The sequence below is a fragment of the Buteo buteo genome, chromosome 5 (genome assembly GCF_964188355.1).
Source record: "Buteo buteo chromosome 5, bButBut1.hap1.1, whole genome shotgun sequence".
NCBI lineage: Eukaryota > Metazoa > Chordata > Aves > Accipitriformes > Accipitridae > Buteo > Buteo buteo.
The window spans coordinates 44,209,387-44,219,617 of record NC_134175.1 but is presented as its reverse complement, the minus strand read 5'-3'; positions in this window follow the sequence as shown (position 1 = coordinate 44,219,617).

Below are 10,231 nucleotides of genomic sequence, written 5' to 3'. Positions count from 1 at the left end.
GATGTCAGGTCAAAAGGCCCAGCGCAAAGACAAATACCAGTGCTTTTCTGAGTGCCAGGTCCCTGGATTTGGAGTGCTGCTTGGGATTCAAAACCCACTGGATTTCACCATTCTGGATCAGCTCACTGGTAAACGAGGATGGTTGTGTTGCTCCCGCAACCTGTGGCTTGACCAGTGTGGTCCCTTATTCTGCTCCCAGGAAATAAAACAAGCTTAGCTGAAGCAGGAGCAGCTCCCCAGTCCCCTATTTTCCATCGAGGCACCAATGCAGAGGTCAGTGCAAAGGGAAGGCCTCTTTTTGTCAGCGGTATCAGCTCCTCCTGCCTTCCACTGGTCATAAAAGCGAGGCACCAGAGATGCTGTGCAACAAGAAAGGGACCCAGCTGCTGCCAGAAACCCCTGAACTTTCTCATCAGGGAAGTTCCAAAGCTATGGGGCACAGTATGTGCTTTCTGACATCATCTGAATCAGCTTTTCATGGAATACTTACGCTTTGATGAACTGTCAAACTTTGATAGTTTGTGCTTTCCAAGGTCACGGTAACTAATGAAACGCAGAGAGATGGTGAGGTTGGTCACGTAGCTGTTACACAGCAGGTTACTAAGGGATGCGATGTAGAAAAGGGACTATGCGACACATCTGATGTCTCTCTTGCATGGCTGCTGTGAGGTGCATGCCGAGATTTCACTGAGAAGGGACATAAACAGCCAACTGACACTTGTATAGACAAATCTTTATGGGATTTGATACCCTACCTAATGCTGACTGATGTTAAAGGGACTTAACGGGCAGGAAAAGCTGCTAGAAAATTGTTCTTCTCGAGCTCAGATAAATGGTGCAGAGTATGTGGTGTGTGCAATGAAGATGAACATATGTTCATCACTTTGGCATCTCTTAAATTATTAAGGCCTATTCATTCTGCTATCTAAAATCTTGAAACCAGTATCTTATCGCCTGTTGCACTGTTTCCCTGAGACGGTTCACAATATTGTTTATCGTAAGCACTGTCGCACCTTACCGTTGATTAAAACTGTAACTTCCAACTTAATCTTCTCGTGGGAAGAAAGTATTTTAGATATTAGTTTTTCTGCATTTCTTTAATATCAGGCTTCTCTTCATCACAGTACTATTTTTAATTAAATCTGCCAACGCTTTGTTATGAATTCTAATGTAAAAAGGGCTGATTAATGCCCAGGGACAATACCTACTTTTAAAAAAAGCCTGCATTTTCTTCTGACAGCCAGTTAACATCTAAAACATATACCTCTAAACATCTACATATGTCCTTAGCTTTCGGGATGTCTTCATCGAGTCGACGTGCCTGAGGCCTGACACGAGTTGTGAGATGATGCCGCCTCTGTTCCTGGGAGCAGAGCGTGGGTTTGTTTGAAGCGTGGAGAGCAATGCCGAGGGTCTGGCCCCTGGTTGGACCTCGAAGGCAGCTGCGAGGAGAAGATGGGGACCCACCTGCTCTCCCTCATCCCCACCAGTTCAAAGGGACCCGCCAAAGCCGTACTTGGAGCCAAGTGATAATTGTACCGTTTTGCGTTACAGTTAACCTAGTGTTGGGGGAAAAAAAAAAAAAAAAAAAAAAGTGGTTTCTTTTCAACGCCATCTTGTCAAAATGCCAGACGCCGCTTGTTTTTGACATTTTCAGCTACTGTTAAAGAATAGTCTTGCTTCTGTCACAGCTAATGTTGACTTGAAGGCAGTTGTGCATTTCTCAACTCAAATGCTAAGCAGACAGGCCTGGGTTTGACAAATATTTTCCGGGCTTGCCCAAGGCAAGTAAAAATGAGCTTCTAGTTAATCGTTTGTTTTAAAATTCAAATTGGTGAAATAGGCAATTAAAAAAATGACAATTTTCATCAAAATTTGCAAATGAAATGTCTCTTTGCAGTCAGAGCGGGTTCAAGAAACTGCAATAGATAATTGCTATTTGAAATCAGTGAAGTATCCAGTATTTTAGGGCCGTGAGGATTGTGGCTGTTCTGCCTTAGTAAACCTTGATTGATTTGGTAAATAAGCATTTCAACTTCTCTCTTTAAAATAAATAAGCAATTTTATTGCTTTATTGCTTACCCCTGTATGGGAGGTAAACAAGCTCTCGAGCAGTAACCCCATAATATCACGAGCCCAAGTGCCATCTGTCACCGAGAATTTTGTCCCTTTATGCACAATAGCTTCTTATGGCATTAGGTCCGTTGTAGGTTAATTGATTAGCAGAGATCCTCCTTTCAGTTGTTGCTGCTTTTCTTCGCTAAAGGACCATATCTCTCATCTCCATTTCCTTTTCTCTCTCCCATATTAGCATACTAATCACACTGAAGTCCCACTGCTAAAAAACTCTATCTGTTTTATACTGGGGGAGGGGAGGAGGAATAAACTGGCATTTCCTGAGAGCTTTACAGATGCTGTTTGATGACGGTTAGAAGGGAGGAAAAGAAAAGAAGTGGTGGCAGAGGTGAATAATGCACTGTGCTGGCTCTAGTGTGCTAGTGAAAGCTAACACTATAGCCGCATAAATATTAAACATATTTGAGAAGCACTATTGAAACAAATATCAAAGACAAAGTTGCTCACACATCTGTTTCTCCTCAAATTTTGCCACAGCGCTCTCCATTTGTTTTCTCTCCAGCTGTTAACACCTGTCTTTCTGTCAGTGGTAATAATGCAATTTTAGGTGGGCTATGGAGCTGTCAGTAACATGAAAGAATTCTCTATTTTTGATGTAAGAAACTCCTTTTTCAAAACTAAAAGGGGCTCTCTGAACAAAGATACATCCTTGTGCTAATCCTTCAGAGCAGTATATGGGTTTTTTGTTGTTGTTTTAGGGTGGGTTTTTAAATCAAACTACAGAGAGTTGGGCTTGTATTGCACAGCTGAACTTGAACTAGATGAGACATCCTACAGTGGGCAGCTACTGCTCGCCTTTGTAGTTCTCATTTTATTGCTGACACATATTCAGAAGGTTGTGTGTGCATAGTACTTCTCTCTCCATATGATGCTTGTTATCTAACCTCATCAAAAGTGTATGCTGTGCATTGATTGCTACCAGAGGGGACACATCCAGCAGTGATGTCTTCTTTATTTACCTCTTAAATGAGCATAATATTCACGGGGCTGCCTGAAGAAAGCGTTTCATGCCTTTGCTGTAGTCATCTCAATAGAAGGATGATAGGAAATGCTCAGCTATCTTGGCATTGGAGAGGATGGGACAAATCCTCAACTATGGGAGAGTCCATTTACTGTGCCTGTTTACCTAATGCAGAAGAAAAAGCTATTTATTCCTTCTGGCCTACAAAAACACATCCTGAGACTCAGGGCAAAGCATTGATGAACCACACCAGAAACATCCCAGATAATGAAGAAACAATGATGTAAAAGCGTGCATTAGCAGCAAATTAACACTCTTCACCCAATAGGAGCTTAGGTTTCTGGCTCAGGTGCTATAGGCATAGGCTCAAGGCTGTTGAGCCCGTATTTAGTCCTCCATGCCTTCTTCTCCTGCGAGGTAGCCTGTGGGTGAAGAAGCTCCCACCCGCTGCAGGAATGTACCTTTCCATCTGTAATCCCTGCCTGTGAGTCCCAAGGAGAAAAATGTGGCTGAACTTTGCAGGTCTTTCAGATTGTCTTTGATGCCTGGGTGAAGCAGTGCACCAGCTCGGACATGTTTTGTCAAGAAATTACTGGGTATGACTGGTGTTGCAAATAGACGTCCTTTCACCTCAGTCTTATCTCCAAGTTTTGTCAGCTATTTCAAACCAACAGTACATTATTCTTCTTCTGAAGGTCCTACGTAATGATTTGGGACCATGTTGCTCTTTCATTAATGAACGAAATTGGTTGATTTTCAAAAATACTAACTTGCAGCAAAGTTTGCGAGCGGGGAACCAAAACAGACCTTACAATAAATAGCCCACAAATTCAGAAATTACCATCTTTGCCATCCGTAGGAGGGTACGGAAGTACGAACCACATCATGGCCAGCCTTGTCCCGTCAGCAGTCGCTCGCAGAGCTTAGCAGGCGTCAATCAAACAGCCAGCGAGGGGGATGCAGGCTCCCCCAGGAGGGCAGCGGCATTCCCGGGAATGGTCCCGGTCCATGAGCTGTAATGGTTAACGCGGAGAGCGGCTGCAGCGTTAACGCCGGCCCTTGGCACAGCAGCTTCCCTTCCCCACCGCGATTCCTTGTGCAATGCCTGTTTATTCAGGCTTCACGCAGGGATGAAACATTTGACCCATTGTGCAGGACCGGGCGGGAGGGGAGGGATTTCCCAAAGCGCTCCGTGCTGGCTGCGCTCTTCTGCCATTAAAGCAGTGGGGGGGGTCGGGGGTTCATTGTTTTCAACGGGAGAGGATTTAGGCCAAGGCTGAACGCTTCAAAAAAAATCCCACCCCAAAGATCTGCAATAAGAGAAAATTGAACCCAACTGTAACTCTGAAAAAAGGGAGATAATGGTGTCGCATGGGACGCTCCCTCGTGCTTTCTGTTTGCCATAAAGGCAGCACGTGCTTCCGGGAAACCTTGGTACATGTTTGGTTCGTGCTGGAACGTATTCCGCTGCCCGGGGAAAAATCCCGAGGTGCCAAAATCCACTGTCGCCCCTGAGTCAGCTCTCCAATGTTTTATGTGCTGTTAATGCTGATGGGTATCCACGCCATAATAGAGCTCCCGGTAACTCTCAGAAACTCAAATATTGTGCAAATTACAGCCAGGATGTTCAGGGAGCAGAATGTCCCTCTCTTAGCAGATGGCTGCAGCCCACAATGTCCTATAATCACAACATAAAATATTACTACTTTTGCATGCTGTGTTTGGGAAAACATGCCAAACTGTAGTTAGGTTTCATAGGATCAGAAAAGTTTCTTCAGTAGGAAATAATTTGGAGGGTTTGGCTTTGGGGATTCTTTTTCTCTTTTTTTTTTTTTTTTCTTTTTTTCTTTTATTACCACCAAATAGATCTGTCTTCAATCTGCAAGTACAATAGGTCTCTGAATACGGCACTGTCACTCACAGAGGTAGCCTGGAAAAGACCATACTTTGCTACAGCAGTGCCTGAGAGTTTAAGAAGTCTTACAAACCTATTTGGGCTGACTGATTTGGCATTGCTTTAGAGGCCTTTGCCCTGGGAAAGTCGTAGGGTTTGGCTACTATCAGGACAGGAGCCTCTAAGAAGACCGTTGGCCTGATGTGACTTCGGCTGAGCATTGTTCTGCTGCCTCTGGGCCATTCTCTCAGATGATAAATGATGCTGTACACGGAGTGTGCAGAAAAGAGCATCATTCCTCCTGTAGACAAATTACTTTCTAGTTTCTGCAGGCTGCATGGTTGTGATTTTTCCCCCCGATGTAATCTGTATTGGGTGTAACGTTACCTAATATGCGATTAAAGACCAGTGATGACTAAGAAGGTAAGCGATCAAATATTCTACCTGAGACACATGTACACATCATTTATCTCACTTTTCTCACAGAAGAAATTAAACCAGTTTCCTTAGCTGTTAGTCTAAGGCAAATGAAATCCTGAATTCAATTAAGTGTTGATCCTTCTGCCTTGCATTCTCCAGGAGATGTTATTCAAATTTTGGGATAACATCAGGCCTTTGAATGGCTCTCATCAAATCCCAGTCCATATGGTTTCTCTTGTGGAGCAAAGAAATCAAATCAGTTGAGTTATTCCAGAGATTGTAATGTCATGGCAAGGAACTTCTCATACTTGATACAGAAGTTTACTGGCCAAAATATTCTCCTGTCCTAGATGTGGATGAGAAAATTCCTGGTTTATGCCATGGCAGCACCTATAAATTTATCCAAATCATGGCTTCCATCCTCATGAATATGTAGGTCCCAAGCAGTCTGCCAATATTAATGATAAGCCATAACAACTGGATGAAGCAAGAAAACCATCAGGAGAGATGCCTTAGATGAGAGAGAACAAAACCTTTAGTATAAAAATGTCTTTAGTATAAGCTGGCCACACAATTCTCATGTGTCCATGGGCAGGGATGAGGATACTCCAGTCTAACCCCTGTTCACTGCCCTCTCCTGGTACTACTCAACTGTTCCTCGAGTTATTTGGGAAAGTGTAAATCTGCATAAAATCAACTTAATTCAACATTAACACCTCAGTCTGAAGAGTTTCTCCTTGGGGGGACGTTCACAAGATCAGCCAGATACCCTGAAGTTTCCTCCTCCCCATACTTTGCCAAAGTCTTTGTAAATTTAGCCTCAAATCCAGCAATTTTCCAAAACGATGACTGCAGCACAGCTGCCGTCCCAGGTTCTCCATAGTCCTGGGCCATGCAGCAGCTTCTTCACACAGATGTAGGAGAAATCTGTGCCAAGCAGCGGGACATTTAAAAGGAGCATTCACATCTGATGTTGTTCAGGTTCTTTTATGTGCAACAAATTACACGTTTCCAGCCAAATTCAGAGCATTCAGTTTGCTCATCACAAAAGCCACCAGCACAGCTGGCAACTGTCACCCTGCCTCGTACGATGGGGAGGGCTATAAATAACCCCGCAGCCAAATTTTGGGTGAACGGTGTGTGCGTAAGGCTCTGCAATCCAACTGCAAAACACCACTGTGCCAAGGAGAGAGCTCAACGTGGAAGACAAACAGGACAGGACCTTTAATGTCCATGCAGTAACAAACGTATTAAAAGTGGAGTCAGGCCATGGATGCTGAAGAGGAATTGAAAAGTTTCCAAAATTTGGGGATGTTTCTATTAGTTTGAGCTTTCAAAACTTTCCAAAACATTAATGTCCAAATTGTTTTAGACTTCTCTAGCGTGTATGAGAGGAGGGTGTGCGCTGAAATATTTTTTCCAGGCTTTGCAACACGTCCCCTCACAAAACTGCCCTATGTCTTTTCCCTTCACAATGTTGACATTGGGATGGTGGCATGCCTGCGGTGTTTGGTGAGCAGACAGCCCTCAGGCTACAGAGGTGCTCAACCACCATGTTTTTGCTCTGCTAAAATTCCATTCCGCTTGGGCTGAAATATGAAGTGTTAAAAAAACTGCTGTTTCCCTCCTTCCAGTTGCATTCCTGAGGGAAATTTTGGAAGGCGGCCAAAGCCAATTGAACGCAAAAATCCCATGGCAAAAATCCCGTGGCAGAGCAGTGCAGCGGAGGCAGTGGGAACAGACTGTGCCGGGAACGCTTGGGGCTGCCGGGGCAAGCACGGTGCTGGCCGGCCGTGGGGACAGGAGCAGCAGCACCGCTTGCTCTGCCCTCGCCGCCCGCTCCTACGGTTCATTTTTTTTCTCTTTGTCACCCAAAGTCAAATCATGGGATCACAGCTCTCAGGCTGTCGGGGAGAAGGAGTCAACAGCCGTGGCCCAGCGCCAGGGAAAGGCAGCAAGAGGGAGCAGAAACCAGGAAAAATTTGTCCTCCCCACCTCGAGCGTGGGTGTCTGGAGCACAGATCTGCTCTCCCTCTGCACAGCATCCCCTCACTTCCACTGGAAAAGGTCACAGAGACATTCGTGGAAAAGGTGTTAGTCGAACAAGCATCCTTATTGGGAGGTGGCAGAGACTGCAGGGTGTCAGGGTCTGACAGGCAATGTCCATCCCTCCTGCAGAGGATGCTAATTCTCATTCTCTGTTTTAAGGGTCCGTCAGTACGAAAGGTACTTAGGGGCAGACGCGTGGCTGGGGTCCGTGTCCAGCTTCTGCTCTGGAAGGCTGCTGCAGAGCAGCCTCACGCTGTATAAATAGTTCTCATACCGGAGCAGAGCTTGGGCAAGTTTTAATCACTTTTAAGGGGATTTGGTTGCTGTAACACATGTGCCACGTGCTCCTTTGGACTCACTCAGCTGCCAGCCCTGGCCTCCGCGACAGAAGGTGGGGTCCCATGTAGGTCATCCCTCCTATCTGCCAACCCCATAGCAACGTCTCGGGTCCCCCAGAGCATCCCAGCTGGCACTAGAGACTTCTGTTTCAGCTGCTGAGCTTCCTCCTCTGGGCTTTAATTCCTTCCTCCACATACGCATTGGCAAACCGTGCCTTGTTCGGAGAGCTTCTGGGAGGGGTAATTCAGCAGCAGTGAGGAAAAGCTTTATCATCTCCGCCGGTGCAAATTACCACCCTTAGGAGAAGACAACACGCCCAGATACTAAGATAAGTGGCTGTCTTGCTAATCAGAAAATGGCAGTATTGAGTCCAGATGTAATTATGTTCCGTTGGTACTATCTGGAATAACTCGTAATGTGACTACCTGGAAGGACATTGCTAGGGCTGTGCCAGAAAAAGGCTTAGCACAGATTTGGTTGAAATTTAATCTAAATATTTTAGGCTCAAGAGTCATGTTGCTGTGTTTTCTTTCTCATCCATGCTTCAACAGAACCATTTCTCCCTGGGACCTGGCCATCAGTTCTGTCTTGTGAAGCCACGCTGAGACCCAGGTTCTGCTTGAGGCATGCCTGAAATGCCATGGAAAACCTGCTCCAGCCACTGCGCTTGGTAACGTGGAGGCACAACGCTCCTTTCAGCAGCAGCACCGAGGAAAACTTCTTAGAAAGGTTTCTCCTTTTTTCCACGTGGGAGTGTTTTCACTGTACCACCTCCAAGAAAGCTCTGCTCTGGCTCCGTTTAGCTCTACCTTTCCTCAAAAATGCGAGACGTCACCCACTCAGGGTGTCTTGTTCAGAAAATGGGCAGCTGTCTTTGTTTTTCCTGGCAGAAATGTCTGCCTGGATCTGATGAACAGGGACAAGGTCTTCAGAGCCGAGCACTTTAATGCTGCAGAACCAGTGCGTGCGTTCTTGGAGGCAGCAAGTCATGAGCCGTCCATGGGCAAAATCAGCCAAACTCCGAAGGCTCATTGTGCAAAAGGAAAGGGCATGTGTTTTTTGAGGGAACCAAAGGACGTCTGGTCGGCACCCTCCAACAGGGTCTTGGTGTCGGGGTGAGATGTCCTCAGGGTCTTGAAATGGGCTGGGAGCAAATAATGAACTTCTGAGGATTTTTAAACTTTCCAAAAAAATGATGCAGGCAATGCACTGCATGGTTTTGTGACAAGTCTCTACAGCCTGAGCTCTTTTCAGAAGTTCAAACTGCTTCCTCAGACTACATGTTAAAAACCAAGGATTATGGAATTTAAAGCAGTTTTATCTCATTGATGCAGTGTGTTATTTTATGTATCTGAATTACTCCACAATATCAGTAAGCCTAGGTTTTACTATAGCTTGTCATAGTAACAAATACAATTTTAAACAAGTTTATTTCTTTAAAAAAGGGTATTTAATTTAAATGAAAATTATCTTTACAATCCAATTGGAACTACCCATTGCTTTCCATCCTCATCTAATCTGCTGTCGAGGGCTGTGGAATCCAACTCATTTCTAAAGCAAGGAAGTCCTGGGGATTAGTTTTTTTCATCACTAATAAATTTCATCTTATTTCTAGTCCAAATGTGTTTAGCTTCAGCTTGCAGCTACCAGATACTTCTGTACCTCAGCCTGTTAACTTAAAGAGCCCTCTGCTGCCAGAAATTTCCTCCCCCTATATTATGTGTAGACAATAACTAAATTATTGCAGAATTTTCATTTTACTAAATTGCATGGACTGAACTTCGCACTACAAAACAGCTTTTTCCAAACACTGAATCATTTCCATGGCTCTTTTTTGGAATCAGTTTCAGACTGCCCATGTGGATTTGCTGTGTTTGGTGGGCAAGGAGCCCCAGCCCCTCTCTGGGAAGGCACAGGAGGAGGAGGAGGGTGGTGGTGGGACAGCAGCCCTGGCACTGCTGGGTTTCACCGCCGCTGTCGCCCAGAGGCATTTTGGTGCCGTGGCCCTGGTGGCGAGCACCGGTTTGGGAGAGGCAAGGGAAAATATCAACCCATCTCAAGCCTCAAGCGGTCAAACTCCACGAGTCTCAGCTCTGGGTTTGAGGTCTACTAGAACAACATCTACCACCCTCCTCAGCCCCGTTTTATGGAGCCTCTGTGCGATTGCCCGTGTTGTGAGGCTGGAGCACCCCCGGACATTTGGCTGTATTAAAGGAACCTTCTCTGGAAACACATTATTTCTGAGCAAAATGGGCTGGTCGAGCAGCATAATGTGTTGAATCCAATGGGAATAAAGGAGGGATCTCAACTGGCTGGTACGGGCCACGGTGCTGCTGGTGGGGCGTCCCCCAGCCCACCTGCCAACTGGGCTCATTGTGTCCTGGGGAGATAAAAACGGAGAGGCTGATAATATTTGAGACTTGCAATTTCTT